Source organism: Monodelphis domestica, chromosome 3, assembly GCF_027887165.1.
Source record: "Monodelphis domestica isolate mMonDom1 chromosome 3, mMonDom1.pri, whole genome shotgun sequence".
In the NCBI taxonomy this organism is placed as follows: domain Eukaryota; kingdom Metazoa; phylum Chordata; class Mammalia; order Didelphimorphia; family Didelphidae; genus Monodelphis; species Monodelphis domestica.
The window spans coordinates 336046478-336053018 of record NC_077229.1 but is presented as its reverse complement, the minus strand read 5'-3'; positions in this window follow the sequence as shown (position 1 = coordinate 336053018).

The window sequence follows — 6541 nt, the reverse complement described above, 5'->3', positions numbered from 1 at the left end:
TTTCCACACATAGAATAGTGAGCATATGGGAGAGATTTTTCATCTCTCCCATATGCTTGAAGGGGGAAAATTGTAAAGATGATATTAGAAAATAAGTATTATTTTATTAGTTTAGAGATAAAAAGCAAAGTGGCTGGCTTGAGAAAAGAACTGGAGTTTGAAGCAGATCTGAGAGACTGTGTTAATTTCAGATGTGACAGTTACAACTGTTTTTCTATGTCAATTACTCTCCCTGGCAGTTGGGAGTTGGTCTCTGGCAGTTGGCAGAGACACACTCTCAGAGACTCTCTCTCAGGGCTGGAGGAGGTAACATCTTTGCCTCTCTCTCTGTCTGAGGGAAAGATCTGAAGGAGCTCAGAGTTTTCCTTTCCCAACTTGGGAAACACTATTAAATATCTATTGTGGTTTTTTAGATTGTTTAACTCTGAGAAGACCAAAGAAAAACCTGGTCTTTGGTTGGGACTCTGAGTCTGTTAAGGCTCAGAGTCCTAACTTGATTCTTGTTGAGACTCAACCAGCTAGCCTTTGCTATTTTATAATTTGAAGGTGAAGTTAAGATTAATAAGGATAATAGCAATAGTTTTTATTTAGATAGTATAAATTTGGGTTAGTCCGATCAGGGAGGATTAGTGTAGCCTGTGAAACACAGGAGAAATGGTTCCTTGCAGAACCAGGGAGTTTATTTGGGTGGATTTAGAATCCCTTAGAATTAGAAATCCTGTTTTATCCTTATATATTTCAATAAATATTTTATTTTTATAATAAGAGTCTCTTTAGTGTCCTTATGCCTAGCTCTGAAGGGAAGTTCAAATTTGAGCTTTACTTCATCACAGAGGATACTTTTGATTATATCTATCAAAAGTATCTGAACAATTTTGAACCTATATTGAACAGTTTTTCCATCTAAATATTTTATTTTTATAGCTCACCAATTTATTTTTACAGTATATAGAACGTAGAAATCTATACATACATAGAAGTGGCTTACACATATATTGAGATATCTCTTTATAAATATACATACATATATTTATTTGTATCATACTTTGCAAACCTTAAAACATTATACATATAACAGCTATTTATAGTTTTTTGAAGAGTTTCATACATATAATTTTGTTTGCTTCTTACAATGACCCTAGAAAGTAGATTCAGGGCCACATAGCTAAGTGGTATGGAAGGAAGGTTGTGTTCAAGTCTTCCTGACTCCGTAGCCAACACTCCATCCACTGCACCACCTCCCTCTCTACTTCCTTCCCTTTCTGGGTTATTGTAATACTCAAATGAGAACATGTATACCAAAGCTTTGCCAACTCTAAAACAAAGTAGAAGAGTATGTTTTTATTCTCTGGAACACTGTTATCTGAATGTAGTTTCACCCTGTGCTTGTCAGTGTAAGTGTTCTAATTTGGATAAAACATTCCCCTAATCTTCTTCAAGTGTCCTCTGGAGACTCAAAGGAATGTTCTGCCAGGGTTTTCTCTGAGTTTATTTCTCAGTCTCAGTAGGAACGCCTGATGTTATACAAAGTGCTCTCAGTTATGGCATTCCCATGGCTATAGATTGCCATGTCTGATTTGGCTCAGCAGTCTGTTTTACTAGCTGATAAGCACATTCCTGAAAATCAGTTATCACCCACAGTAAGAGACTGTCTTACTATTAAACACTTATTTGAACAAAACACTTCCCGTCTGGAATGGTCAGGATTTGCCTATAAGGAAATCTAAAATAAGGTCCCTACCCCCCAGGAGCTACAATCTGGTGGAAAGACAAGACCTAGGATCATTTGGTGATAAGGCAAGGTAACATCTGAATAGGTACCACGATGAAAGATCCAAGTAATGTGGTAAAGTAGTTTGGTAATAGGGAATAATTTTTTGGAACTATAAGAGCTTTGCTATATAAGGCCATTGGAAATAATCAAAGCTAAATCTGAACCCTAAATGATGGAATAGAAAAGCAGAAAAGAGAAGCAAGGACATGTAATATTCCAGATGGTAGAGACTAGCATGAGTAAGAGCTTTTTATTGAAACTAAGAACATCTGTGGATCAGGGAGAAGACCTTTGACTAGAGTTTTGTGTTGAGAATAGTAAAAATAAGCTTGGATAGATAGATGAGCTCAAATTACAAAGAGCTTTGAAAGTCAGAAGATAGAAGGAATTAGAGTTATGTGCTATGGGTCCCCAAATGCCCATTTTTAATCCAAAGAGTGACATGAAAATTGGCATTAAGAATGATGAACCTGCTGTAGGGTGTGAGATCATTTGGAGGGAGACGAGACCAGAGTAAAGAAATCTAGCTAGGAGACTGTTCTTACATGTTATGATCTGGAAGGCCAGATGGGAGGTAAAAATCTGGACTGGGGAAGTGGTTCTATTGGAAAGGAGAAGAAGGAAGCATGGAAAAACAGCAGTAGTATCTCTTCTTTCAAGTTAAGTCAAAGGCAACATAGCATATTAGGAAAGCCTTAACTCTGTAAGGATTTTCAAAATTTTTCATAAAATTTTGTCTTTTAAAAGAACCAGATTTGAGGGTAGAAGATCAATTTTGTGACATTAGGTCTGGGCCTTAGTTTCTATCTTTTTCATCTGTAAAATGTGGACTAAAAGATCTCTGAGGTCCTTTCCTGCTCTAAATATATGAGCTTAATGAAGAATTCAAGTCAACAAATATTTATTCAATTTAAGCTACCCAGAAAATCTTTATATTGGAGTATTGTCAGAAAAACACTTGGAAGTCCTGAAGTCCTTCAGAATAGGCTAACTAGGATGATGATGAGAATATAGTCCATACTATATAGTAATTAGTTGTTAAGCTAGAAAACAGAAGGTAATGTGACTTAATATATGTTAAATATTTGAAAGAATATTATAAGAAAGAAGGCTTAGAGCTGTCTTGCTTCTTCCTAGGCTGGGAGTCATATATGAGGAGCCTAAGGAAAAGAAAAAAATCTTTTGAACATTATTATTGTTGTTCAGTCATGTCCAGCACTTGGTGATACCATTTGGAGTATTCTTGTCAAAGGTGGAATGATTTGCTATTTTCTTCTCCAGTACATTTTACAGATGAAGAAATATTGATGCAAACAGGGCTAAGTGGCTTGTACAGGGCCACACAGCTAGAAGAGTCTGAAGCCAGATTTGAACTCAAGTCTTCCTGACTCCAGGCCTACCACTCTATCCAGTGTGCCCCCTAGTTGTGTAAAAATTAAATTAATCTAGAATACTTTCAAATATTATATTTTATAAGATTTATTAATAACCACTAGAAGTAAAAAAAATAAATGACAGGGAGTCAGTGGGCTCCTGAGAAATGTAGTTCAAAGGCAGAAGATTTCCAATTACACAGTTGTCTTTGAAATATTAGAGCTGCACAAAAGTGGCCCATTTTGCCTTGATAATGAGGGAATCCCCTCTCTTTAGAAATCTTTAAGTAGAAGCTGAATGACTACATGATGGGGAGGCTGTAGGGACAATTCCTTTATTTATATAGAAGTTGGACTAGTTAGCCTCGGAGGTCCCTCCTTCCTCTACTTTTGTGGAAACTTAATTGTGCACAGGCATTTGCTGCCTCTCCTTCCCAACAAAGACACTTCATTGAAGAAATGTAATGACAATTTAAGTACCATCTTCCTGAATACAAGAAAGATCTTTCCTGTTGTGGATAAGATCCCAGTCACTGATTGGAAGGCATTTGCAATCACAATATTCTATGCTTTGTTTTTCATGTCTCATAAGCTCAGACAGAAGAAAAGACACATTGAGGAGCTTCCAGTATTGAACAAGTCTTGCTTTCTCCACCCAGAGAAGAGAGATAACTATTCCTTCCCGTATGCTTTGTTCTACTGACAGGGCCACAAAGTCTGAACTTTATAGGTAGTATTATTTACTTAACTAATTGTTCATTTCTAAACATCGCTCTAATTGACCTGATCTGAATGTCTGGTCTCTCATTCAGGGCCTAAATTCAGGAAATACACTTTAACAGATATTAGTTAAACACCTGCCATTTACACAGCATAGTCTTTAATAAAGAATGTAATCAAACACAGTATCTGCCTTCATGGAGGTTATAGTCAGTCAGAAAACAATTCACTCTGAAACCTCTTTTCTTTTTCTCCAGTAATATTTTGTCAAGTGATAATGACAAACATTTGTGGGTCAGTGAACTGGAATGAGAAAAATGATTCTGGGATTACAGGAGGGCCAAACTGCCAGACTGCCAGAGACACAGAAATTCTCTTACTGGGCAGTTACAAGGTTTAATGAGTTGGGGTATACACTTTATAGGAAAAATGATATAGACTAAGGGATTAGGTAAGCCTTTTGCAGGGCAATGATTAGTAATGATTTATAAGATAGAGACAATGGATTTAGATGACTTCAGTGGTTTTGAACAGAGTTTTCTATAGGTAATAATTCAATATGTCAATGTGTAACCATCTAACAACATTTCTCATAGAATTCTTATACCAGTGATTTCTTGGAAGAACTTCTAGTATTTTGGAAGGAATTGAATTAAGTTCTCATGCTAAGGGATGTGGGGAAGCTACATGTCTTGCTACTTCTAGGGTTTAGGCTGTGATTTTACTGGGGTCTATTCTTACTACTGGGGAGGACAATATTTTATTGTATTTTCCTCCAATTACATATAGAAACAATTTTTAACATTTGTTTTCTGACAATTTGTGATCCTAAATTCTTTAACTTTTTCCCTCTTCTCCCCACTTCCCAAGAGAGCAAGTAATCTAATATAAGATCTACACATGCCATCATGAAATACATATATCTATGAAACCTCTCAATGAATATGAAAGATGAAAGTATAAAAGCTACCTTTTAAGCTTAACATTAAAAAACTAAGATCATGGCATCTGGTCCCATTACTTCCTGGCAAGTAGAGGGAAAAGAACTGGAAATAGTGACAGATTTCATAATCTTGGGTTAGGAGACAATTGCAAATGGTGACTGCTGCCATGAAATTCATTCATGTTTGTTTCTTGGAAGGAAAGCTACGGCAAATCAGGGCAACTTACTAAAAAGCAGAGATGTCATCTTGCTGACAGAAGTCCTTATAGTTAAAACTATGGTTTTTTTAGTAGTAATGCATGGCTTTGAGATTTGGATTATAAGTAAAGCTCAGTACTTCCAGAACTGATGCTTTCAGATTGTGGTGCCAGAGAAGACTTTTGAGAGTTCATTGGACAGCAAAGAGGTCAAGTCAACATTTAAAGAAATTAACCATTATTATTCATTTGGAAGACAGACACTGAAGTCAAAATTTAAATACTCTGGCCACATAAGAAGGCAGGACTCATTGGAAAATATTCTAATTCTAGGAAAGATTGAAGGCAAAATGAGGAGATGGAAAAGGATGAGGATAGATAGTGTCATGGAAGTAACCAATATGAGATCTTGAACAGACTTTGGGAGATAGTGGAGGACAAAAAGGTCTGATGCCATGGGATCATGAAAAGTTTGACATGACTGAAAGACTGAACAACAACAACAACAAAAATATGCCAGGCACCTGGATAAGTGCTAGAAATACAAAGAAAGGTGAAAGATAGTCTTTGTTCTCAAGGAGTTCTCAGTCTGGTGGGGTATATGTCCCACACACAATAATCTGTTATAGAAAAAATAATGACAGGTCAGTGATGGTGAATTTTTTAGAGGGGTGAGAGATATCCTCAGGGGAGAGGGGGAGGGGAGTAGCCCAGCCCTGCACCTTCTTGCTTTCTAGTAACAAACTCTGGTGAACTCTGTGCTGGGACTAGGGCAGACATGCCCACAGAGAGGGCTCTGAGTGTTCCCTCTGGCACACATCCCATAGGTTCACCACCATGGTGATAGGTTAAAAACAAAGTACCACATATGTGTGGTCTTGGAGGAAGGTGGATCACCATTGTCTAGCAAGATCATGAAAGGTTTCAACAGAAAATAGCATTTGAATTACATCTTAAATGATGAACAAGGTTTTAATAGGTCTCTACCTGATTTAATTAAATTCAACAAACAGTACTTGTTACATGCAAAACTCCATGCTGGCACTGGGGATACAAAGATGAAAAATAAAACAATCCTGATCTGCTCTCAAGGAACTTATATTCTACTTTTTTCTCTTATAAGGTAGAATAATACCTACATAAATGTGTTCATCATTTTCCATTTTATAGCAGTAAGGATGGGAAAATCCAACTGAAACTATTGGATCAACTGGCCCATTCAGAGGATTCTGTTGCATAGATCAAGAGTATGATAATCCTGAGAGATCACTGAAGAACTGCAGGGAGGTACATTCAATACAGATACCAAAGATATGTGTCAAAGCAGGGAGTGAATGCCCAAATAGCAATTATAGTTAGCTACTGCTTATTCTATTTCCTCTGATTCTCACTAGAGTACAATTCATTTGGAGGAATTGCCCAGGAGAAAGGCAGAAAAAATAAAGTTTTTCCTTGAACTCAGGAGATGAACAGATATTTCAAGTTGGAAGGAACCCTAGAAGCTATCTAGTCCAACTTTATCATTTAATAGAAG